We start from the raw sequence: 26,624 nt of genomic DNA, 5'->3' as shown, positions 1-26,624 counted from the left end.
ACACAGCTTAAATCACATGGGTTAACAATGAGTTGGGAGACAGATTTTATCCACCCACGCTAGACATAGTGATGTGTATGTTACAATGTAGTTGCCTTCCCTCTTCCCCCCTGTTAGTGCACACACAGGATTATGACATCACATCCAACATCATGCGGCTGAGATGATCTTTAGCAAAATCACAGAATATAACTGTCACGTACCAAACCCGCACCTCAGTCGGCAGCACCTGACTCCAATCAAGCACCTGACAAACTGCTCACCCTTTAAAAGACCCTCCTCAGCTCCCATACCTTTGTGGAATCTTGTCTGAGATAACCGTCCTCTTGCGCCATGTCCTGCTCTGCTTCATCCCTTGTTTCCTGTCTCCGTTCTCTGGTTTTTGACCCTTCGCTTTGTTCCCTGACCATGTCCTTGGATCCTCGCTCCCACTCCGACCGCCGATCGACCGACCCTTCGCCTGTCCCCGACAACGAGAATTTGCCGGACCCCTCAGTTCCAGATGAACAATCCTGCACTTGGGTCCAACCGTCCCGGATTTCTCAGTTCCGTGTGACAATAACATGAAGTATGTACAGTAAGATACTAAATAAAATCAATAACAATTTAACAAACCAGTAGCTGTTTGAATCTGAAGACGAAGAAAGAAGAGATGAGAAGGTCCTATGTCTTGTGGCATTGGTTGGGCCACTTGTTGCTATTGTTAAGTATCATTGAGTCAATGTCTACTCTTTGCAACCATATGAATAGACTGTCTCTAGAAACTTCTGTCCTCAAGTTATGCCCTTAGTGTTGAAAGGGGTATATCCAGCTCTTAGCGGAAAACTTACAGACTGTGTAGAGGAAGCACTTCACTAAGTAGAGAAATTATACAGTTTTGTCCACTGCTACGGGAAGCTCTCCACTAAGTGAAGAAATAAATATAAATGTGCTTGATCAGCTTTAGTGAAAGTCCAAAAAAATAATGTCCCCTACTGAGGGGGTTGAGAGCTTTTAGTTCTATGTAAATTGTGCAGAAAAATTTCAGTTTTGAAGTTTTTCTGAATGGGGGGAGCACTTTGGAGCAGCGATGTTCAGACGTAGGTTCTAATCTGCCACAGTCCCTGTGTTTGCATGGATGTCTTTGCACAGCCTTTGGATTTGTGATTAAGATCAGTTTATGACTGTAGAGGCTCTTTGGTATGTACCTGTGTGAGTGAATCTGTGTGGCTACCCTGTGATGGACCAGTGCCCAGTCCAGTGTGTACCTTGATTCCTTTTTTTCCAGTGGTTTCAGAGTAGGCTTTGGATCACTGTGACCCTGAGTTGGATAAGCCATTATTCAGTGAATGAGTTTACATTTACATTTATTTAGTTAGGGGGAGGGGGAGTGGTGGCACAGCGGGTTTGGCCTGGGCCTCCTGTGTGATGGTTCTGGGGTTCAAGTCCTGCTTGGAGTGCCTTGCAATGGACTGGCATCCCCTCCTGCAGCCTTGTGCCCTGTATTGCTGGGCTGGGCTCCAGTTTGCCACGACCCCACAAGTGGTTGTACACATTGTGTGTGCAATTTATTTATTTAGCAGACACTTTTCTTGAAAGCAACTTCCAGTGAACTCTATGTAGTGTTATCAGTCCACACACCTTATTCACCAAGGTGACTTACACTGCTAGATACACTACTTACACTGGGTCACTCATCCATACATCAGTGGAACACACTCTCTGTCACTCACACACTGTGAGGAGTTTCTCTGAATTATTACACAATTATTATCTATTTTAAGCTATGAAACCACTGATCTAATGGTTTTGCGGAGTTAATTGCAATTATTTTGCACAAACATTTTCTTTTTTTTACATTTTATAAATTTCTGCTTAAATTTAGCACCAAAAATGTTGAAAAATCTCATAATCTGTATGATTGACTCTTTTCTTTTCGCATAAATTGTTGCAGCATAATTTGATTTACATGAAAATGTATAGGAATGCATGTGGTCCTAGGCTGTATATACACAGTGACTCTGAGGAAGATCAGACAGTGGCCAGTGATGCCACAAACAGCTGAATTTCTCATTACTGGCCATTTTCAAAAAACCTTGAAATTAAAACTTTTTACAGATATAATTTTATGCCAAAGTCCATTGGGTACACTGGCAGGTTTTTCTTTTGTACATACATTAAAATTACCTTATACATTTTTTTTCCTCTGATGCATTTTAGATAGCATAAATAAATCATTGGTATTTGTGTACGAGTCATTTAGGAGTCCAGATCTACTTGGCTGATTGCCATTAAACCAATGTTAAATTGTTCTTTTTGAATACAAATTGTAAAAGTTTGAACAATTAATAATTTGGCCACCACTATCTAAGTTATTATGATATTGTTTTAACTTGCCCTTGCTTTTCTGCTGTTTTTTTATACAAGAAAAGTAACGGAGGCCACAACTATCATCAAGTTTCAGTGTAACATGTTTAAAATAAATAGCTGCTTTTTCAGATCAAGTTGGCACATTTGTGCAGCCAGCTCAGTATCATTCCAGCAATTCAGCCTAGGTCATATGGCCTATCAATCAAGTTAAATTGTTCATTGCAATTATAATCAAAAGTATGTTTGTCAGCGCAACAGCATTGCTGCCACTTTAGCCATTACGGTAACAGTCCATCAGGAAATTCAGCAATGAGCTTTCAATAAACTCTTGTATGAGCTTACATGTGACAGATTTCTTGAGCTTCATGGACCTGAAAAAACTAATATGATCGTCTCAAGTGATCTGCAATACCTTGGGACTGAAAACTTACATCAGGCACATGGATGCATTTTTGATCTCTTTGGCTTATTCATTTGCATGACCTCCAGAACAGCTGCTTGCAGCAATATTTTATTTTTCTAACTTTTCTGATTTTGTTTATATATTGCACTACAATTCAGTCTAATACTAAAAGAAGACCTCACCTGAAAATAATATTGAACTAAACTGTAAAATAAAATGTAAATTAGATTTAATGCAAAAAAAAAAAAAAGTTGACTTCTGCAAGGACACGAGATGAAATATTAACTGGTTATCTGCAGGACACGGTAAATACACTTTCTGTGTACAGTAAGACCAACTGTGTCACAGAAAAAAGGTAAGTGCAGTCTCAGGACCAACGGAACATATCATTTTGTCAGTTTGTTAAAAGCCATTGAAAGTTTGTTACTCTCTACTGATGTTATGAATAATTTACATGACTAATGTCAGGATTACATTTTGTGATGATTTTTCTCCCAAGTCTCTACGAACAAGATTCATCTTTACTTTCATAGTGTTTCCAGTGCCAAGTTGCTTGCGTAGAAATGACTGGCAGCATCTGTATAATCACACGTGGTAATTAGCCAAATCTTGTAATTGCCACAGCAATTTCCACAATAATTTTGAGTACCCCTTTAATGGCAAAATTTCCAGGGCTAATTAGACAAAATTGCCATGAAAATTGATATTACAGGGAAGGCGCAGCTACGACTGTGTATTCAGAAAAAAAGGATTGAATTATTGACAAATCCATCTCTATATAACAGCTCATAAGAAACTGGGTTTTGCCATTGTTTTTTTTTTCTTTTTTTTTTAACTTTTAAATGTTCAATAAATGTCCAAATTACTAAACTGTAAAAGAAGCTTCCTCTCACTGGCTCAAAGGCAGCTTTGACTAGCCTGTGAGGATCTCAGTTAGAGGAGATCAACTCTAACATTGGAGAAATTTATTTTTCCTCATTCACGAAGGGTGCACACCTTGGATGTGCTGCTTTCTTTTCGTTTTGAGAGGTGCCATCGCTCAGAGGGCAAATGCTGGACAGCTTCCTGACAATTCTTTCCTTTCAGAGCAAGTTAATGAATGGACTCTTAACTCAACCAAAACCCCTCGGTAACTTGGTAGATAGGAACAGATGGATCCTTCAGCATGATCTGTTATTACATATTAGGCATTTTGGTGAGACAGCCACCTTCATAGTCAGACTGAAGGCCATGGCTCGATCTGGATGACACATAAGGCTGAATCAGCCTGGCTCTTAAAGGACTAAATGCAACTGCTAAGCAAGACCATCTTTTGAGCTTTCACACTGTTATTTACTGGGTTCAGAGCAGCACAGGCACAATTACTGTTGAATGTAGCTACTTTTAAAAAAATATTCTTAACGAAAAAGAGACTATTTCTACTGGGTAGACTAGATTGTGATGTGTATAAGAAGAAATAAAAGGGAGTTTGAGAGTGCAACAGGGTTATTTTTTTCCTCTTCTGTCTAGGAGTGATGTAAACCCTGGATCCAAGCCCAGGCTAGATTATGTAACTCAGACAAACAGCATGAATGGCGACTGAAGAGAAATACAAGCTACCTCTATATAAACAGCAAAACAAGTAACGGCAAAGGTGGCAGCTTGGGGACCTCCTTACTGAGAAAAAACAGATTGTTTTATCTTTAAAAGCTGCATGCTCCAGGACAATTGACTAAGAGGTTCCAAAAAGTCAAAGACCACCTGTGATAAAACCACAAAACGAATGAATGAAAGTTAACAACATACTCCATGACGGGACACTGTAGAAAAAACTATGCTGTATAAAATTCTGTTTTTAATCGAGGTAAATTCTTCTCATCTGGATTCACAACACATTACCTCACAGATGATGCACTGGTCAGAGCTAAATTACAAGCTTTTTAACAATACAATGGCAATCAATTGACTTGTAGGGGTCTGTGTATCTCTGTACTGTCTCTAAGGAAGTCTTGTGCAATTTTCTGTCTCAGTAAAGCCAGCGTGAACTCAGTCTTGTTGTGAACAAGTGGTCTGACATTCTCCCAGAGAAATTCAAATCCCCTGCCAGACATTTGTAATCCGGCAAATTGACCATTATATTGATTTAGACAGCTGTACATACCCCCTTCGGCAGAAAGGGTTTCGGAAGTCATTTACAAAATTTATACCTCATTTTCAGCACCTGCAATACACAAACACGTATAAGTTATTTATTAAAATACAAATCCCCAAAACACGTTTTATAAAGCCTAAAAAAGCATTGCAGTTGTTAAACAAGTTGCACAAGCAATAAGAACTTATTATGCTCAGATCTGTAAGCTGTGGGTGGGTTGTTAATTGGGTTAACAAATAGGATACTCCAGCAACACAGCAGGACCCATAGCTTTGCGACTGAATTTCTGAAAAAGTTGCAGTGATTCATTCCCATTTCCTTTGTCTACAAATGCTTCGGCCTTCTCGAGCCCAGACACAAGAGACAGAGAGAGAAAGAGAGCTGGTGTTCCACTGTGTATAATTAAAGCCCCAAATCAGCCCATTTTCCATGCAGCCGAGTGTGAGAGAACCACCTGCCGAGGGGTATCTTGGACTGTACGCTCCCAGACAACCAGGCAATCTCTGCCCCACATCGGGCTTGGTTAGTTTGGGCTGTCGAAAGATATGAAAGAGAACAGGGAAAGGGGTTGTTAGACCTCGCTGAAAAAATGGCTGTGCTGGAGCAAGTTGGTTTCTGAGTGGATCTTGATGACAGCAGATGATTTATTTATTTTTTTACCTGTCTTTTTTGCCCAACCCTCTCATCCAGAGTGACATACAAATTACACAGAAAACACAAAGGTGCATAGCAAATGCTTGAATCAACAAAGAGTCCTAAAAATCACAAAGCCAGGCAGGTTATTAAAACAGGTTTGTAAAAAATACAATTACCATAGAACAATTGCAAACGTAATCTGGCAAAAACAAATTAGGCAATGAAATTGCAATTTTAAGTGGGTATTGTGTAGGGTTTGAGCAAACCAGTACAGGTTAAGTTTACATATAATGTTAGAGAGCAATGGGAGACTTGGACGAAATTAAAAGAAGTCAAGAGGCTCTCAAGCACATAACATAAAACATGTATTCTGAGATTTTTCATTCTGGATCAGAAGACACCTGAGGAGGTGTGTTTTTGACAATCTGAAAACAGAGCCCAAAAGAAAAAAAAAAAAAAAAAAAAACACTTCAAGAAAAATTCTGAACGTGTCCTGTGTCACCACCTGAACAGATTTAACAAAAGTAGAAACACAAACTTGAAAGCAGAAAGTGTACTGGGTGACTACAGAAGAGCTAATAAAATAAAATAAAATAAAATAATCCAAAGATCAATGAAACATGCTGGATTCATCTCTTCTTCAGTTTCTGTTTTGAGACTCGCAATTATGTTGATTACATCATAATAATGAATGGCCGGAATATTTTTAAAATCCTAATTCTGGGCCGTTTTGCAGTACTCATTCGAATTTAGAGATTATTCCCCTAGAGATATGCAAATACCGATTACATATTCAGCCCTGGCACCACAGTATGTTTTATCTGAAATTGATCCAAGACTGCTGGTGACTCCACAATGTGGAACATTCAATAGCAAAGCGGGACATTGCACAGACTTTAAACTCTTCTACAGCCCTACAAGAAGCTGTGTTATGAAAATCACATGCTACCCTATACCTTCGGTCACAGTTCTTTAAAAGTGTATGTCGGTTCTTATCCTCTGTGACCAACTGCAGGGGGTATGGCCTAGTTTGAAGTTGCACAAACCACCGGCATTAAAGTCACATGCAAAACACTCACCACAGGCCAAATTTGATACTGGTGTTTGCTAGTTAAAGAAAGATTTTTTTTCATGTAAATAAGGAATGCAAACCGATTATACTTCCATAGATGACAAAGAAGTGTTGTATTTTATTCTTCCCTCTAAAAACGATTTATGTACGTGAATGTATTAGCAATTTCTCTGCATGTGCTGTTTCATATCTCTATGTTTCTATAACCCAGTGCTTTTGCTGATTTTACAAAAAGGACACAGATTTGCAGTACAACAGCTGAAGCAACAGGAGAGTACTTTATTGTTGTACTCATGACTTAGGTACAGTTTTACAGCTGATACGGCTGATTTCAGTCCGAAAGATATTCAGTTTTATAATTGGAAAGAAAGATTGAGTAGCATCATATGGATAACATTAACTAGGGCTACAAGAGAATGAAAAAACTAAGCTGTAATTCTTGCGAATCAGATGATGCTGCTCAGTTGCTTTCCATCCCGTGGGTCGGATGGGATAACATCCATGGGAGTAGAGCTTCAGGACACTGGTTCAGTCAATGATCGGCTGGGCACTGCAGCCTCCCTAAGGCCTAGTTGAGGACTGGGGATCTGTGCATGTATGGAGGGAACAGGGGCTGTGGGAAAGAGAGTTGTAAAACTGTCATTTCCAAGACTGATGGCCAGTGTAAAGCCTGGGTGTTATTAGCATGAATCACTGAAGGCAGTTAGAAGCCTCACCTTTAGTTTGACTGACGGGTTGAATAGTATAATGCTTTACAAATATGCATGGTGGAGTACACAGTTAAATCAGTGTTAAATCAAATCTGAAGAATTTATATTGTCCTTAGCTGTTTAAAATTAACTCCACTTGGAGTTTACATAACAGTGCCAGTTTTACTGTGTTTGCTTCTGTTTCCTCAGCATTCTATATTATTCTGCATTATTCCTGAAACCTGTAAGTGGATAAATATTGTAAAATATGGTCAAAGGAGAGTGCAGTCAGGTACACGGAAGGGATAAAGGCACAGGAGAGAAGAAATTCAATCAAGCTCTTCTTATATAAAAATGTCAACAAGGAAGTAGCACATTTAAAACCAAAACAAAACTAATAACACAATTAAAAAGTTAAACAGCAGCAAAGGACCACAAAACCAATCTCTTAACTCAGTGAACATGTTGGTATGAAGGACCTTTTCTCCTTGTCTTCTCTCAGCCGTATTTTCTATTGCTTGCCAAGCTGTCTAATATAACAATTTTAATTATCTAATAAAAGGTTCTCCATTAAGCAAGCACTCCACCACCAACTGACATTTTTCTTCCTCGCCTCACTTCACAGTGTATACCTGCATATCTAGAAGAGTGCAGGTTTACTGAATGAGAAGTGGAGCAGACATGGATTCCCATCACATTTACTGCTAGCACTGATAAAAGAGAAGGGATGCCAAAAGTGAGCATATAAAAACACATACTGATGTTGATGATGCTGAAATGACTGAAAATGGTCTGCAAATGGACCAATCTCGAGTTTGATCATGGTAACATGATGTCACTCAAGTGTAATTACGGAGCAGTCAGAAGGTATTCAGACCCCACCCCTATTTTTACTTTTTTTTTAAAAATTTTGCAGTCTTATGCTAAAATCATTTAAATTAATTTCCCCCCCTCATCAGTCTACACTCAGTCCGCATAAAGAGAAAGTGAAAACAGGATCTTGGAAATTTTTAGAAAGTTCTAAAAGTCAACCATGAGCATAAGTATTCAGACCCTTTATTGCTCAGTTGAAGCACCTTTGACAGTGATTACAGCCTCAATGTCTTCTTGGGTATGATGCAAAAACTTGATCCCCCAAGCTTTGGGGATTTTCTGACATTCTGCAGAACCACTCCAGCAGGAAAACGTTGGTGGGCTCTGGCTGGGCCACTCAAGCACATTCATAGAGTTGTCCTTAAGCCACTGCTGTGTTGTTTTTGATTTTTGCTTAGGGTCATTGTCCTGTTGGAAGATGAACCTTTGGTGCAAAGTGCTCTGGAGCAGGTTTTCATTAGGGATAACTCTGTACTTTGCTCCATTCAGTTTTCCGTCAACCCTGACTAGTTTCCCAGTCCCTGCCGCTGAAAAACAACCTCACAGCATAATGCTGCCACCAAAATGTTTCACCTTGGGTATGAAATCATACAGGTGATAAGCAGTGCCTGGTTTCCTCCAGACATGACACAGAATTGAGGCCAAACAGATTAATCTTGGTTTCATCATGCCAGAAAATCTTGTTCCTCAGTCTGAGAGTCCCTTAGATGCCTTTTTGCCAACTCCAAGCAAGCTTTCATGTGCCTTTTAGTGAGGAGAGGCTTTCTTCTGACCACTCCACCATAAAGCCCAGATTGAAACACTCCACCAATGATAGCTATCCTTCTGGAAGTTTCTCCCATCTCCACGCAGAATCTCTGGAGCTCAGCCAGAGTGACCATCGGGTTCTTGGTTACCTGTCTTAGAAAGGTCCTTCTCCTCTAATTGCTCAGTTTGGCTGGGCGACGAGCTCTAGGAAGACCCATGGTTGTTTCCAACCTCTTCCATTTAAGAATTATGAAGACCATTGTGCTCTTGGGAACCTTTCATGCTGCAGAAATTTTTATGTGTACTTCTACATATCTGTTCATCAACACAATTCTGTCTCTGAGCTCTGAAGGCCATTCCTTTGACCCCATGGCTTGGCTTTTGCTCTGACACACATTGTCAATTGATGGACGTTGTATAAGCAGGTGTGTTCCTTTCTAAATCATGACCAATCAATTGAATTTACCACAGGTGGACTCCAAGTAAGGCGTAGAAACATCTCAGGGATGATGCATAGCAATGGCATACACCAAAGCGGAATTCCAAGTGTCACAGCAATATGTCAATGTCAATGTGATATTTCAGTTCTTTATTTTGAATGCATTTGCAAACATTTCTAAAATGTTTCACTTTGTCATTATGTTTTCGCTTTGTCATTATGGGATATCGATTGTAGATTGATGACAAAAAAAAATGAATGCAAACAATTTTATCATAAGCCTGCAATATACAAAAATGAAAAAAGAGAAGGTATCAGAATACTTTTTGATGCACTATATCTGGAGAACCAAAGGGGTGTGGCCAATATAGTGTCATTTATTCTTTTCTATTCATGAGCATCTCTCATTTACATTTGTCAAATTTTCTGTGGTCAAAATCATCCTCAAAATGTTTTTAAGCTGATAAGGCAATTTGATGCATGCCTGAGTCTTTTGTATAGACAGAAAGAATCTTATTAGATTTGTGAAATGGTACGTTGCCACTATTGATTCCACCATTTGAAGTGATCTTTAAAGTGGAATGTTGATATTTCAGATGTAAATGCACCAAAATCCAAAGAAAGAACACATCACGCAAATTAACAATGGGATCCCAAAGCTAATTTAAACCCTTGATATGCAAAATATAGTCTAAGAGTCAGTACTTTTTTGCAAATGTTCTGCTCTCAGATACTGACATTTGTGATTAATAGGCTAAATTCTTTTCACGCTGAATGAAATAAGGGCTTATCTCAATAATGCTTCACAGAATTTTAATCAAGGGCAAATGCTTACAAAGGGTGATAAACACATGTGGAAATAAAGCCCTGTGGAAATGTTACCAAATTGTTATGGAAGCTGTGCTTTCCCATATTAATTACAGTACACACTGGGTGTTAACGCTAATGTTTATGCTTAAAATGAGGCAAACCCAGTGTAGGAAAGTAATGATCCAAATTAATCACTATGTACAATTAATCCTTGACCGACCTTTCACACACGATCGTTGTCTTTAAGGTGCTTTTCATCCTCTTCTGTTCCTCTGTACTTGCGATTGAAATGCTGGGGGCAAAGCAATCAGAGAAGTTTATTAACAGTTTTCTGACTCTTTCTGGGTAAGTTCCATATGCTACCTTACAGTAAATGGAGATACTTTTTTGTAATAGGTTTATACCTCAAATTAGAACTGCAATAGCTGATTCTGCTTACATCCACCAGACTCAATTACAAATTACAGGTTTTTTTTTTGTTGATTTTATGAACGGCACTGGGTCACAGCAACACAGAGCCAGAAACAGCACACCAAAAGACTGCAAATACATAGGCACCCATGAAAGGGAAAAGGGTCAAAAGGTTACAGTATTTCACATGTGATCATGTAGCACTATCCTAAGTTGCATCAGGGTGTCCAGACATTCCTGAAATCCTTTGAATACTTGTGCTGGTAAATTGTTATCTTGGAAATTCATATTAATGTAGAAAGTGTCAGGTGTTGACCACACACACACACATTTTCAGAACCGCTTGTCCCATACGGGGTCACAGGGAACCGGAGCCTACCCGGCAACACAGGGCGTAAGGCCGGAGGGGGAGGGGACACACCCAGGATGGGACGCCAGTCCGTCGCAAGGCACCCCAAGCGGGACTCGAACCCCAGACCCACCGGAGAGCAGGACTGTGGTTCAACCCACTGCGCCACTGCGCCACCGCACCCTCATAGGTGTTGACCATTGCAATAAAATACATTTTCTTGCCAAATGTATAAGAATAATAAGTCAGTATCATCAAAAAAAGACTTTGGGTTGTCGATTAACAATCATTTTCAGAAAAATGGGTAAAAATAATCTTTTAAAACTTCAGTCGAATAAGCAAAATATGCACTTTATTCGCAGGTTTTTGTACTTAGAGAATATTTACCACTTTAATCGCAGATAATTTAAACATAACTGAAATCAACTCTGGATGTACACTAACATTCAAATGTTCAAAAGTTTAGAATCCCCCAGAAATTTAAATGTTTTTGACTGACCACAGAGGGTGGCATGATGTAAAATAGACTGGTAACTTGTCTGGTTCATTATTCCTTGTAATTTGTGTAAATTGCCCATTTTACCAGCACCAAAGCACCCCTGTACCATTACATTTACTCCACCATGTTTGACAGAAGACATCAAGCACTCCTCCAGCATCCTTTCATTTGCTCTACATGTCACATCTGTTCTCCTTGATCCAAACACCTCAAACTTAGACTCATCTGTCCATAATATTCTTTTCATCCACCGTCCAATGTCTGTGTTCTTCTACTCATTTTAACCTTTTCTTTTTGTTTACCGGTTTCAGATGTGTTTTTTTTTTCTTTGAACCTCTGACTCTGCCTCTAAGGCCAGCATCCCATAGTTGTCTTTTCGCTGTTGCAGATGACAAGAGTATTTGTCAAATATTGTTTTAAGGCAGCGGGCTTGGCTGGGTCCTGCTCTCTGGTGGGTCTGAGGCTTGAGTCCCACTTGGGGTGCCTTGCGACGGACTGGCGTCCTGTCCTGGGTGTGCCCCTCCCAATCCAGCCTTATGCCCTGTGTTGCCAGGTTAGGCTCTGGTTCGCCACTCCCCCTCTCGGGACAAGGGGTTTCACCCAGTGTGTGTATGTGTTTTAAGGCAGAAACCAACTGAGGACCTCTAAGGCATCTGCTTCTCAAACTACACACTCTGATATACTTATACTTTTGCATAGTTGTCCATCTGGGCCTTCCACTTCTCATTTATATCATGGGTCAATCAAGTTTGCTATCTTCAGTCAAGTCAGTAGTGGACACCTTAATGTGAAATCTTGTTTCTTGGGAGTCTGACACATTAAGGGATAATCACCATTTGCGACATTAGTAATGATTTCTGGGCTATACTTATAAAAAAATTTAATGGTATCTTGATAAAAAGTATAAATTCTTTCAAAAACATGAAGATTTCTGGGTGGTTCCAGACTTTTGATAACTAGCGTATGTATGAAATTTACGTGTATAACTTGCATTACAGTGGTTCATATGCTGAGGCTGCAATATAATTTTCCAGTGGTGCTTTTATTATAGCATGTGCCGTATTTGGGATCAGTAGGTAACATAGAAGTATAGGCTTGTCACACTCAGTCCACACAGGTGAGGGAGGACAGAAGACAGAGGCCAAGGAGAGTGAACAAGTGTCTATCTTATTTACATGGTGCTCAAACCAGGGACAAACAGTGACAGTAGGGGTAATGCAGGATCTCATATTTTGGGGTCAACATACACTTTCACTTCTCTCAGGTTTTTCAAATTCAGGTTGTCTCTCCTCTTCTGTCTCTTCTACTGCACAGATGGCATTGAAATAACAGTTCCTCAGGGTCATAGTGGGAACAGGTGTATTGTCCCTTCTTCCCTCCCCTTTGCCCGGACTGTGAGTGCTACAAATTACCTTGCAGCACACATATGGTACCTGGTTCAAATCCCACTCCTACTACAGGACTTATCTTAAATTAATGGATTAAGAATATATTAGTGTATAAATGGGTAAATCACTGTACAGATTACAGTGCAAACTGCCTTGGATAAAGTCTAAGTAAAGGTTAATAACAAGGGAGAGGATTCTAAGCCAGTCACTATACTGCCTTATGATAGTGGTGAGGTGTGCAAATGATCCATCCATCCATCCATCCATTTTCTTGCCTGCTTGTCCTTCTAGGGTTGGAGTGGCAATAGGGAGAGCAGAGAAGCCCAGTCCCTGTCCCTTGCAACTTCTTCCATTTCAACCCCGGAGGATCCAAAGCCGCTCCCAGGCTAACTGTGAGATATAATCTCTCCAACGGGTCCTGGGCCGACCTCAGGGTCTCGTCCAAGTTGGTCATGTCTGGTATACCTGGAAAGGGAGGTGCCCAGGGGACATCTTTACCAGACGCTCAAATCACCTCAACTGGCTCCTCTCAATGTCATGGAAAGTGAGTCCCACCACCCTGCAGAGAAAATTAATTTTGGCCGCTTGTATCTGTGATCTTATTCTTTTTGTCATTACCAAGAATTCATGACCATGGCTGAGGGTAGGGACATAGATCGACCGGTAAATAGAGAGTTCTGCCTCATGGCTTAGCTCCCCCTTCACCACTGCAGTACAGTACAGCGACCACATTACTGCTCCCGTTGCTCCCAGTCTGCAGCCGATCTCACGCTCCCTTCTCCCCTCACTCATGAATAAGACCCCAAGATACTTAAACTCCGCCACCTGGGGCAAATTCTCTCCCGTTACCTCAAGGGAGCATGCCATCCTTTTCCATGAGAGAACCATGGACTCAGACATGGAAGTGCCGTTCCTCATACCAATCGCTTCACACTTGGCTGCAAACTGTTCCAAGGCATGCTGGAGCATCCATGTGACGGTGCCAAAAGGACATCATCATCCGCAAAAAACAGAGACATCACCTTCCAACCCCCACATAGAACGCCCTCCTGACCTCAGCTACACCTTGATATCCTGTCCATGAAAACTACAAACAGGAGTGGGGACAAGGGACAACTTTAGCGGAGTCCAACACCAACATTGAATGGGCTTGACTCAGTGCTGAGCATGAAAACACTCACTCCGTGTGTACAGAGTCCGAATGGCCCGCAGTAGTAGCCCCGGCACCCCATACTCCTGATGCACCTCCCACAGAATTTCTTGGGGAACACAGTCGTAGGCCTTCTCCAAGTCCACAATACACATGTAGACTGGATTAACAAACTCCCATGCCCCCTCAATTATCTGTGAGAGGGTGAAAAGCTGGTCCACAGTTCCACGACCCAGACAGAATCGGCATTGTTCCTCTTCAATATGAGGTTCAACTATCAGCCAGAGCCTCCTTTCCAGCACTTTGGCATAGACTTTTCCAGGGAGGCTGAGATGTGTGATACCCCGGTAGTTGGCACACACTCTCCAGTCCCCTTTCTTAAATATATGGATCACCACCCCAGTTTGGAAATCCAAAGGCACTGTCCCCGAGGTCCATACAACATTGTGGCGACATGTCAGTCATGACAGCCCCATAACATCCAGGGCTTTAAACAGTTCTGGGCGAATCTCATCCACCCCTGATGCTTTGCCATTGTGAAGCTTTCCAACTACCTCAGTGACTTCCACCAGGGAAATGGACTCTGATACCCTGGAAGCCCCTGACCATGACACCTATAAGGGAAGCATGTCTCTCTGGTTTAGCAGTTCCTCAAAGTGCTCCTTCTACCTCTTGACAATATCCTCATTTGAGGGCAGAGTTTCTCCACTTTTGCTGAGCACAGCTTGAGTGAAGCTTCTCCGACCCCTCCTGAGCTGCCAAATGGTTCTTCAGAACCTTTCTGAGGCTGACCAAAAGTCATTTTCCATGGCTTCACCAAACTCCTCCCATGCTCTGGATTTTGCTTTTGCAGCCACAGCCGCGGCCACCTTTTTGCCTGCCAGTAACTATCTACTGAGTTAGAAGTCCTCAGAGCCAACCAGGCCCTAACGGACTCCTTCTTCAGCTTTACGGCTTCTCTCACCACCAGTGTCCACCAACAGGTTCTTGGGCTGCCGCCGTAACTGGCACCAAGAAGCTTTTGGCAACAGCTGCCCCTGGCTGCTTCCACAATCGAGGTTTTGAACAAGATCCATTCAGACTCCATGCTCCCTACCTCCTCCAGGATATGGGAGAAGTTCTCACGGAAGTCGGAGTTAAAATCAGTCCGGAGAGGGTCCTCTGACAGTTGTTCCCAGCACACCCTCACTATGCACTTGGGTCTACCAGGTCTGTCATTGCCAATGTGAGCGTTGAAGTCCCCCAGCAGGACTATGGAGTCTGTAGGTGCGGCCCTGTCCAGAACCCCACTCACTTTCTCCAAGAAGGTCGAATACTCTGAACTTCTGTTTGGTAAAGTTTTCCTCTCTGTGACCTTAAGTTGCATTGAGGCGACCCTATTGTCCATCGGAAGAAACTCAAACTGTATGGCAGCTAGCTGGGGGCTTGTCACTATCCCCACACCCGTCTGGCACCTCTCACACTGTGCAACTTCTGAGTAGGAGCGTGACCACCCCCTGTTGAGGAGTTTGGTTCCAGAGCCTACACTGTGAGTGGAGGTGAGCCCAACTATATCTAGGTGGTATCTCTTAACCTCCTGCACCAGTTCTGGCTCCTTCCCCCCAGTAAGGTTACATTCCAGGTGCTAAGAGCCAGTTTCTGCCCTGAGAGGCCGTGATGCCATGCACCACCCTTCCTCCTCCTGTTGCCTGAAAGGCATTGCACCCAACTCCTATGTTGGACCTTGCGGGTGGTGGACCCACAGAGCCCCCCCCCATGTTGCCTTTTTGGGCTGAGCCCAGCCAGGTTATATGGTCTGCCCGGCTACCGAACTCTCACCTAGGAACACTACCCCTAGACCTGGCTGCAAGGGTAGGTCCCAGTGACCCTATTCCGGGCAGGGTAAACGTTGTCTTGTTTACTTTTTCATGGGGGTTTTTGGATCATATTAGTTTGGATCTTCACTCCAGACCTGGTCGCCATGGGAGACCCTACCAGGAGCATACTGCTCCCGATGATATAGCTCTGGAGATCCTTCGATCACGCAAGCCCTTCTGCCACGACAAGGCCCCAATCCAGGAAGGGGTTAAGTAAAATTTAGTTGCAAAATAAAAATGTATCGTAGCATTTTATATAGAAATGCAATGCTTTTCAGGTGAGCTGCTTTTTGAATGTTGCATGACTCAGTAGAAACTAAATAGGAATTTGTAAGTTGTGCTCATATGATTTTTCCTTTCATGCTTTCTAGTTGCTTATATAAATTATATGTATCAATTGCATTTAATATACTTTTGAATTATGATGTTTAAAAAAAGTGATGCTAAAAATGCTTGGTAGCATTTATTATTTATGAGTACATTCCATTACCACAAATAAGTACATATTTCAAAGTTAAACATGAATTAAATACATGTATGGTCTAATAGTTTTTCCTTAAACACATTGGAAGCATTAAAAGTTTACTTTGCAATTCTATTAGCCACTGTGTGCATAGAAACAAACTTACTGTGCAACAGTCGGAATCTTGCGATTACATTTACGTTTAAATTTTTTCTTTTAGCATACACTTTTCTCCAAAGCAACGTACAACTCAGAGAAAACAACACAGAAGTGCGTTACATCAACAGATAGAGAAATCAAGGTGGAGACACATGATTCTTGAAATACATTACAACAAAAGCTCATGCTTTTCTCCAAAGCAACTTACAATGTTAAGAACACAATTATTACAAGCTTACAATTACTTATCCGTTTATACAGCTAGAGGACTTTCACTGGAGCAATTTAAGGCACCCTTTGGATCCAAAGACAGTAACTCTAACCATTACACTACCAGCTGTCCCTGGTAGTTGTAGTCAGTTTGTCTCATTAGATTGGGTAAACCCTGCACTCAACAAGCACTTAGTGCAAATGAATGAATGAAAATATTAAAAGACTATCTTAAAATAATATTTTTACAGCTCTTAAAGAATAACATATTATCATTTCATGGTTAAAAAAAAGCAACTTTTATTTCAGATGACATGTTTTGCTTGGGAACTAATTTTACAAGAAATAATTATAATTCAACCCTCTCACAATGGAAATTTGCCAAATACGGTCTTTTCTTACTAATTCGCTTTCAGTAACTACTGTTATTCAGGATCGTAACTGTCCAGAGCCTATCCCACAATCACTGGATGTTAGACTAGGAAGGGTTACACCCTGGATGGGATGCCAAGTACAACTTAGGGTAGCTGCAAGAAGCACCCAGAGGAAACCCACATAGACATGGGGAGAACAGGCAAGCTCCACATACACTGAGCTGATTCAAACCTAAGCATGAAAAGCCCAGGGAGGAGGCAATACTACTTGTTACACCACTGTGTTATCCACATGGATTTTTCATGAAATAAATGCCCTGTTTTGTGAAGAATGGATGTAAATGTTAACTATTTGCACCAGTACTTCACTAAAGGAGAAAAATTTTAGGAATTTGATAAAGCATACCACAACTATATAACCTATAAATCTCTTATACTGCTCTTTCCATCTGTGACAGGGTTTGTTTCCCTACTATATTTACATTTATTCATTTAGCTGACGCTTTTCTCCAAAGTGACTTACAAGTTATTACAAGCTTACAATTATTTACCCATTCATGCATTTACATTTATTCATTTAGCGGACGCTTTTCTCCAAAGTGATGCAGATCTCATAGAATATACAATGTGTGCATTATACAAGGAGAAAGGGAGACATAGATGCAGATGTGTGATTCTTAAGTACAGTTAGTTTGTTTGTTTCCACCATATACACCAATGTTCATCACATGAGTAGCTGCATAAAACTCAGAATACTGATGATTCCTAATCACCTTCCTACTGATTTTATTTCTTCTTTTAGATACACAAACATTTTGGTTACATTACAGGGGTAGCTGCAAATTAATGCATAAATTGTACTTTTGCTGAGATGTACGTCGCTTTGGACAAAAGCGTCTGCTAAATGAATACATACAAATGTAAATGTAAATAAAGGCTTTTTCGGGCATGACCTTAAAATTATGGTGCATAAACATGTACACCTTACATGAACATCTGAGATCATGGGCAAAGTGAGACTGGAAGAGGTGAGTTTTAAGACCCTTTTTAAAGGTGGACAAAGATTCAGCAGTTCTGAGTGAGAGGGGGAGGTCATTCCACCACAATGGAGCCAGGACCGAGAACATCTGTGCAAGGGACCACCAAATGGGCAAATGTGGAAGAGCGTAGCAGTCTGGTTGGGGTATAATGGTTGATCAAGCTGGGTAATTTCACTGGAGGAATTTAGGGTAGGTACCTTGCTCAAGGGTACTATAGCTGGAGGTGGCATTTGAATCTATGATCTTTGCATGCAGAGGTATTAGCTCTAACCACTACACTACTAACTGTCCCTATAATAAAGACTACTAATAAAGACTTGTATCACACTTAATTACTGCCCAAGACTAATCAGTGGCCTCCCTTTAGGGTATTGTGTCCTGGGTGTCAGAGAGTACTGTAGAAGCTGATTTGGTGAAAATTAAGTTTTCATTTGCTAGGAAACTCATACATATGCAACTGAGCATTAGTCTGGACAGTTTTGTATCAAAATCAGACTGAAATGAAGTAGCACAATGATTTAAAAGTTGTGTCCAACTGCACTGTCTTGAATTAAATTGATCATAATGCTGCGCCCTTTTTAAAACAACAAAAAAAATCTGAATTATTAGGCTAAACACTAGCTAGATACATGATATCTTTCTTTTTCATTCATAGCATGTTTTCTTCTTGGTTAAAGTCAATCCTTGAAAGCATAGAATTTATTTATTTATTCACAAAAATTTGTCTTTAGCGTTTAATTTTTAATAACGGTTCATTATGCATGAAAAACCTAACCCAATTTAAACACGACTTTTATAAATTTAGCCCAACCCAATGTAACCCTGTCAGTTATCAATTATTAAAAATCCAAGGGGAAGACTCACTCAGAATCCAATGTCGACATTAAAGTGTCGCCACCACCTCAGATGTAAAGGTACAATAATGTAGTGAAATGTGATCAGGGTAATTAGATGACATATCACTGATCCTTTCTTGCATCTGATTTAAATAACAGTTTACAGACAGGGGAGATCCCACCATACTGCAACTAGAAAGCTCGGGTACTTCAGCTCATGGGAACTTCTGAGGTAAAAGGAAGTTAATGTCACACATTGATATTGCAGCCATGGTAAATTTACTCAGTTGTGGCTGCAGCTCCAGCTTGTGCTGGACCTTCTCTACGATACATGTCTATTATACATATTCTTCACATGGACAGCACTGGGGGCTGAAAAAGGAAGGGAGGGAACCTCTTCAATGTGTTTATTTGGCATTTACACCATTGCCCAGTTCCATATTCATGAAGTGTGGCGTTTTTTAAAAAGTGGCATGAAATATGCCCTTTGATCGCGGCACGCGCTCCGCACTGGAAGCTCGGCGTGATTCAAAGGCCCTGTGCTTTCAAAGGCGACCTGATGCGTGTATGTCAAGGAGAACAACCTTGCCAGAATTAGTGAAGTGCTTTGCGCATTTGTAACTTCCTGCTGGAATGATACGAAAAAAACCCCAAACGTGATAAGTATGACTAATATTTTGAATAATCTTGTGCTGTATATATGAATAAACTCTCTGTCTGTTCGCTCATGGGATGTGAACCAAGAACATTTAGGTCTAGGCCTTTAACTACTGTGTTAAGTGCTACCTCAAGCATTTAGCCACATCAGGGCTGGTTTTTTTGGATTTAATGAAACATTTTAAGATTAAGATATGCTTGAAAGGTTACTGTAAATGCTGGTATTTTAAAGAAGACAAGACCTCTGTATCGTAGTGTCATATCCTTCAGCAGGAGTGATTTTGTCTTTCCAGTCCTTTCACTGTTAATTGTCTCAAAGTTCGAAGAGTAAGATACTAATCAGTTCATGATGATTGTAGTTTGAATGGATGTGACTAATAATGACATTAAGAAGACAATATATTCTTGGGAGCTGCTCATTTGAATTTCTTTTTCGGATACCACATTCAGGTGAAGCAGCTGTATGTCTTACTCAGTGCTGTTACTGAGCATCACTCCCATTTCCATATAATGGTCCATCAATGTGCAGATCTGAAGGCAATCTGTTGAGCACATTTCATCGACAAAGTGGTCACGCTGGATGAAAGCACATGAAGTGCATGAATAATAGTGGCACGCAGGCCTGCCAAGAGCAGAGCGGAGCTGAAGAGTAGGAGGAATGAGGCACAAGGCAGAAAGTCCCTGCCTGCAGACACGTGATACAAGACAGGCGAACGGTCGGACTTCTGAAAAGATCGCAAAGAAATGAAATAACCTGCTCTCCTTCAATGACTATTGTATCATTCTTATCAAATTATCTTCCACATCATATAAAGTGCAACAGTGCATTGTGAAAAGTGAATGAAACTTTGGCTCCTTTCAGATGCAGATTCAATAAATACTGTGTATTCTCCGATGAAGATGAAGGATGTTAAGTGTGATCAGGATTTAATCCATGGCGTTTGTATTTCTGGTGCAAGTTTTTTGTTAGCGTAATCGCAAACAGAAGGTCTGTTTGTCGTGGGGGCACAGAGATTTGGAGGAACAGACGGGTTGTGGTGGATCCAGCTGGACGCAGGGAAGAGTGACACAAAGGGACCGGCACTGGAGCCCAGGCCTGGTGCGGAACAGGGATGGAATATTGAAGGGATTACCGCCAGGATGCCACACTCCCTATGGGCTGTTAGTTCTTTGCAGGATGGTGTCCCATTCCAAAGGAGACAGAAAGACATGGGATTTATATTATCTGCTCTGATGCATGTACTAGGAAGATTGCAGCATCAGGTCCCAACCATAAAAAAGTCTGATGGAGAAGAAGTCCAGAATGAGTGAATTAGCTTTAAAACATGGACAGTGAGTGGGAATGCTTTGATTTAGAATAAAACACATTGATTAAAAAAAAAGTCAATTTGGTTTTAGAAACACTATATACTGTACATTTATTTGTTTAGCTGATGCTTTTCTCCAAAGCAATTACAATGTTAAACAAATTACAATTACATAGCCAGCTACATTCCTGGGTAATTTTGCTATTGCAATGTAGGGTAAGGACCTTGATCATGGGAACTTCTGCTGGTGTTGGGATTCCAACATGTGACCTTTGGGTTTGAAAAGCAACAGCACTAATCACTGTGCTTCCAGATGTCTCGTATTTGTATTTGAAAATACACAAATATAAAAACAGTTCAAATAGGGCTTCATGGCTTTTTTATTCTTCTTTTGGATTATGCAATGTAAAAGGTGGTTCACGTTTTGTTTCACTACGGACCACTTACATCAGCGGAGGTGTATCTGTGTCCTCCCCCATCAAGTCATTGTGGGTGTTGTGCTTCTTGGTGGAGACATGAGTACTGGGGTAATTGAGCAAAAATGAAGTTGGCAGAAAAGGAGTTGTGCATAGAAGCTGCAGTAGCATAACTCTCAGGCTAAATATATTTTACTATATACATCTTACATGCCTGATGGACAGACAAGGTGCCCCCATTTGTCTATTAGCTGGCAGGGTAATGACAAGGTCAGCCATAGAGTGACCCGCTTTGGCAGGCAGACCTCTTCTGGTGGCTCGAAAGATGGAGAAACTGGGGAAGGATCTTGTCTCCATTCAGGTGAGAGTCCAGCCATGCCCCCCACTCCCAAGAGCTCTTTGATTCATAAATATTTCTGCCCAAGATTATGTATTATTCGTGCTAAAGTGAAACCGTTCTTTCTAATGGCACGCCCAAATGAGGAAAGAGATGGATGCAGACAGGCCTAAGAATATCGCCGGTGAGAAGTAACTTCTGTGTTAAATCAGGTGAACTTCACCAAAAGTATCTGTTGAAATCTATTTTCAAAAACATATTAAACCAGTATGGTATTCTCAGCAAGAATTCTCTCATTGCTTCAACTTTGAAGTCCATTTTATATACTTTCATATAGTTTATATACTACAAACTACATAATATGTAACCTTGCATATAAAACAGTCTTCCCCGACTCTTTGTAGTTGACTTGCAAAGTAGGATTTTTTTTTTCTCCCGAGGAATATAGTTATGCAGTGTAATGCTATGTGCTTCAATGTTTTTACATTATACATCCCCTAGACCAGAGCGGTCAAACGTGCAGCCTGAGGGTAGCACGTGGCCTGCTGTTTCACAGAGTGCAAATAATTAAAATAATAAAGAATTTTTCAATTTTTACATTTAAGATTCAGTATGTCACTTGCTCTTCTTTTTACACGTAGGATCCTTGGACCAGTTCACAATAAGGATTGTGGCCCCTGGCCAAAAAAGGTTGGACACCTCTACCCTACAGGATGATGAGAAGTTTGCTGAACAAGAAAGTACAGGTATAGTGCTGCTAAACTGAGTATATTACTTTGTCAAAACATTAGAATCAATTAATAGTCAACTCTTTTCATCGGGTATCAACTTAATTCGCTTCTTTGTGCTTGACATGACTCAGTAGGGAAAGAAAAACAATTCATCACGTGATATTTAATATAGTATTCGTTTTTTGGATTTGTTCATTAATTATTTGATTTTGTTTTTTTTTTAAATGACAGCATGTGTTTTGTTAATTACTAACCCTGTCGCACAAATATGATACAGACATGTACCTATTTGCTCACCTCTCAAAAACTGTGCTAAATTCATGTCTTTCTGAAGTTCCCTAAACATTTACTTAATTCTGAACAGACAGACTGTTAGGTCTCTAGCGTGTAAATGATTCAGTAAGCTAGCATGCATTTATGCATACATTTATTCATTCATACATTTTACAAAGCTGCCTTTTTTTTTGCTTTCAGCAATGTCAGGATTGAGACATTGAAGGGCTATGTATGTCATCTTCCAAACATCTGGGTGTGGGAGCGACGCTAAATGCCAAAATCTGTGCAGAAGTCGATCTTAAGAGAAATGTCTGAACACACAAGCTTGGTGGGAGGTAATGGAACTTTCATAGCTCATTTTGACCAACCCCAAACCCCACGTTACTTCTACAGTGCTGTTATGGAGTCTCTATTAGCCAAAGGGGTAATCCTATGTTTCTCTGGGTTCAAGCATTTTTTCCCGCTGCTTGAACAAAAATATTCTTGTTGTGGCAACAGCTTCGCAAAGTAATTCCAACTTCTCACTGACATGCACAAGGCTTACAAGAGGGTATTTAATTGATGCACGCTTCAGTTTTCACAGATTAAATTGCGGTTCAACTGATAGGCCGCTGAAATAAGAGCTGGCTGTATAAGGAGCACTGTCAGTTGAAAGAGGCTTTTATTCCCTTAATGATTTTATTGTTTTTTCTAATTCATTAATGGATGAGTATAAAGACATAAAAGATGGTTGCCATCTTTCAGTTTTCTGACACGCTCAAACCAAAATCCCAGATGACTGAAAAGAGCAGGCGTTTTTGCTCTAATTAGCAGCTCCGAGACATGTATTTGTTTTTCTTTCATACTTCTGAAATGTTTTGTTCTTGTTAATAAGTTATATTTTATTAAAACATGTTGTCCAACAACAATGAGCTATGATTCCCTTTGATCCAATTTAAATCACAAATACGTCTGTCAGTTTTGCACAATATAAGTGCCAGTTTCATTTTCTCACACAATCATGCATAAATGATGCATTTTGACCCTAGGTAGCAATATTTCTTTTTACAGAAAAACCTTTGGTGAAACTTGTATTTTTGCTTGTTAACTTACTGATAATTGGAGGAATGTCTTCAGTTATTATTTTGAATGGCCACAATAGAGGAATGCATCACTGAAGATTAACATTTTGGTCGACTGAGGCTCTAGTTGTGGTCATCACGTGTGATTAGAGCCTATTATGGCACCGTCACTCTGAGTTTCATTCAATTTGTTGGAAACTTCAAACAGTAAGAGCTTCAGCTAAAGGTATGCTTTCACCGAACTTCACTGGAAAAAATGAACCTTCTGGCTAGGGATAAAAAACTAGACAACTTTTGAAAGAGTATAGCAGATAATTATTTAAAAATAGAAAATCAGATGAAAAGCATGATCCTCCACTTTCTGAATCAAGTTTAAATCTTGCAGGCAAAATGCATAAATATAAAATATTATGGACTTTAATTCTGAGCTAACAACATAAACCTTTGTACCATATTTAATTGCAGAACAGCCTGTGTGATGTTGGTATGAAATTCAGTAGGGAAGATGGGACAGCATTTAACCATGTCATAATAATGTTTCACCTTCCAAAGAAGCAAAATAAATACAGGAATCACAATGAGCTTGGGTCACTGAAGCTTAGTTAATTTTAATTAACTACCTCATTTGCTTGTACAATTACCAAGGATCACAACAGAGTTATGTGAGGTGCGGTAAACTTCTAAGTGGATTTCTAGGGGGCATTTTATATGAATGCAGAGGAAAAGATAGTGAAAGGAAGTAATTAATTTATGCAGTAGAAATTAGTGTTTTCTTAATGTACCAAGAACTGTTATTCATGTCAACTTTCCTGGTCAGTCTGTTCTCGCAGTGGGCTCTAAATTACATATGTGCCCTTAGAAATACTGAGAAAATCATAGTTGTATTACACTGTTTTACTCAAATGGTAGGATAAGTGCCACTGAGTCAGAATCAACCCTTGGTGACGTTGTCTTTTTCTAGGCATGTCTTTAAAGGTTTTAAATAGCTTAACATTATGAGTTGCTTTGGAGAAAAGTGTCACTTAAGTACAAACATAATTTAAATGGACTGTGGTGAAACCCACATAAACAGAAGGAAAATTCTGAGACTGTGTCAGATTCAAAGACTGTAAGCCACAGACAAAGAGCATTACTTGCTGCGCTGCCATACTGCATCACAAATATAAAGTTCATCTTGTATCGTCTGCTATTTTCTGCTGAGATTTCGAGATACTAATCACTCAATGAAGGAAATGACGGAGTGGCAGAGCATGTGATATTTTGCCTTTCAGTCAAGACTGGGATAGTTCTGTGACAAAAATATCCTGCTAGTAGTTTATCTGCTAGTGTTTTCCTCCATTCTTTGTTTGCTGTAGGGTACACCTGAGAGTCCTTTGTTGTGTTGGGCTGACTGGGATGGGCCGCTGTCCATGGTGCTGACATCATCCATGAAACTGTTGAATGGGTACCTTTCAGGGTTGCCACCTGGCTCCACCCTTGACAGTAGCATATCTCAGGGGAATTTATGGAACTGCTCCTTACAGCACTCTCCTTCGTGCATCACTCTTCACAAAACCACCCTTTTCTGATTCCCATGGCACTGCCCATCAAGGCACTGCCACTCACAGCACAAAACCTACCAACAGCATCCTTGCTGACACTGGCTCTTATAGCTCCACTATTCGTGGCACCACCCCTTGTGGCATTGCCACTGAAGACATAAAACCATCAGCACCAGTTCTTGTGGTCCTACCCTTCATCTGAAACCCACAAACTAGTGCTGTTTTCTGGTTAGTTCATCCATCCTACATCAATAACCACTGGTCCTGAGTGGGGTCACAGCAAACTGGAACCTTACCCAGCAACATGGAGTGCAAAGCACAGGGACACACATGGACACACCCTAGATGGGATGCCAGTCCATCCCAGGGCACCTCAAGCAGGGCTGGAACCCCAGACCCACCACACAGTGGGCACTGGCCAAACCCATTGCGCCAGTCCATATTAACCACACACGCACACGCACACGCACACGCACACACACACTGTCTGAACCACTTGTCCCATAGGGGGTCGCAGGGAGCCAGAGCCTATCCCAGCAACACAGGGCATAAGGCTGGAGGGGGAGGAGACACACCCAAGACAGGACGCCAGTCTGTCACAAAGCACCCCAAGCAGGACTTGAACCCCAGACCCACTGGAGAGCAGGACCCGGTTCAACCCACTGCGCTACCACCCCCCCCCCATATTAACTAGTAAACAGAAAGTTATTCATTTGGACAATTTAAATCTGAATTACAGAAGCTTGCATGCAAATGCGCACTGTGAGTTTTTTTCTGGAAATTTTTGCTGAAAGTGCAGATATGCATAATATGGATAATATGCATAGTTTCTTGTCCTTATATATATTAAAGAAGAAAAAAGAAAAATATTGAAAAATGGTTGCTCTTTAAATTGAAAGTGTGTCAATATTAACATGTCAAAATCAATAATGAATGAATAATAAATGTAAACGTTAATGAATATTCTGATAATGAATGATAATGATGAATGAATATAAAACCACTTAAACGCTATTTTGAATGCAATCAATGGTAATTAAATCAACAATTATAATGTCTGACAAGAGTTCACTAAGGGTATTTAACATAAATTGTAAGTCACCATTACTTGAGATAAACACATTTATGGGACTGAATTAATATGCATTGGATATTAAAGGCCTGTGTTTCTACTTGAAGATGAAACACTTTAATATTTAATGTTTGCTAATGTATGTCATTCAAGTGTGTATTACCAGCTGCTTTTCATTTTGTTCAATGGCTCATTTGATTAATGTAAACCGTCATTGCAAATGTTGCTCAGGTTCTTAAAAACAAGTCCTTGAAAATGAGTTGCAGGCAGGAAGAACTACTTCCCTTCTTGATACATTTAATATTTCCTGTCTTATATCATCTTTTGAAACAGGAAATAAGT

The sequence above is a fragment of the Scleropages formosus genome, chromosome 10, assembly GCF_900964775.1.
Source record: "Scleropages formosus chromosome 10, fSclFor1.1, whole genome shotgun sequence".
Classification (NCBI taxonomy): Eukaryota; Metazoa; Chordata; class Actinopteri; order Osteoglossiformes; family Osteoglossidae; genus Scleropages; species Scleropages formosus.
This window is presented reverse-complemented; position numbering follows the sequence as displayed.